A 1,349-nucleotide genomic window follows, 5' to 3' on the forward strand; every position below is an offset into this window, starting at 1 on the left:
TATATACATTCCTTAAAAAAATCACTTATTTTTTAGATAATAAATAAATGCTATAATTGGTAACTACATTCTTGGCAGAAAAATAGCTTTTTATTTGCCATGAGTGGGTTCAGAATAATTTTGATCTTAGATTTTCTATGGCCAAATATGTTGTTGTTGTTGTTGTTAAGTACCATGGAGTCGGTTCCGACACATAGAAACTCTGCACAGGGTTTCTGAGGCTGTAAATCTTTATAGGGTCTCATCTTTCTCCTGTGGAACAGCTGGTAGTTTCAAACTGCCAACCTTAAGGTTAGCAGCCTAATTCATAACCACTACGCTACCAGAGCTCCTTGTGGCCTTATATAGCCAAATATGTTGTTGTTGTTATGTGTCATGGAGTCAGTCCAACTCATAGCAACCCTGTAAAGGGTTTCCAAGGCTGTAAATCTTTACAGGAGCAGAAAGCCTCATCTTCTCCCTCAGAATAGCTGGTAGTTTAGAACTGTTTATCTTGTGGTTCACAGCCCCATTTGTAACTACTACGCTACCAAAGCTCCATAATGGCCAAATACAGACATGCTTAAAAAAGGGAATATCACTGCTATGCAAATTTAACCAATGATGACATTTATTTTATTTTGATTTTTAAAACTTTTGAATAGATAACATAGGAAACAAACAATGCACATGTAGATAGATAGATAGATAGATAGATAGATAGATAGATAGATAGATAGTGTGTGTGTGTGTGTGTGTGTGTTTATGCCTATATAAGGAGCTTGGTCCAGAGAATCTTTCAATAACGAAAGTCGAGTCTTGAATTTTTTCTTCAGTTCCCCCATCTTGAGAAATGCTGACTGTTCTTCCCTTTGGGTTTTCTAATTCCAAATCATTGTATAATTTATTATAGTACCTGGTTTCATCTTCTCAAGCTGATCTTTGAAATTTTCTGTTCAGCTCTTGGACCTCTTCAATTCTTCCATTTCCTTTAGCTTCTCTACGCTGAAGAGCAAGTTTCAGAGTCTCCTCTGACATCCATTTTGACCTTTTCCTTCTTTCTTGTCTTCTTAATGACTTTTTGCTCTCTTCATGTTTGATGTTCTTGATGTCGTCCCACAACTCTTCTGGCCTTTGGTCTTTAGAGTTTAGAGACCATGGAACGAGAGATATCATTGTTGATGTCTGATGGATCTTGGCTGAAATCAGAGAATACCAGAAGGATGTTTACCTATGCTTTATTGACTACGCAAAGGCTTTCGGCTGTGTGGATCATGACAAACTATGGACAACATTGAGAAGTATGAATATTCCAGAACACTTAATTGTACTTCTGAGAAATCTGTACCTGGACCAAGAAGTAGTTGTTC

The sequence above is a fragment of the Chrysochloris asiatica genome, unplaced genomic scaffold, assembly GCF_000296735.1.
Source record: "Chrysochloris asiatica unplaced genomic scaffold, ChrAsi1.0 scaffold00253, whole genome shotgun sequence".
NCBI lineage: Eukaryota > Metazoa > Chordata > Mammalia > Afrosoricida > Chrysochloridae > Chrysochloris > Chrysochloris asiatica.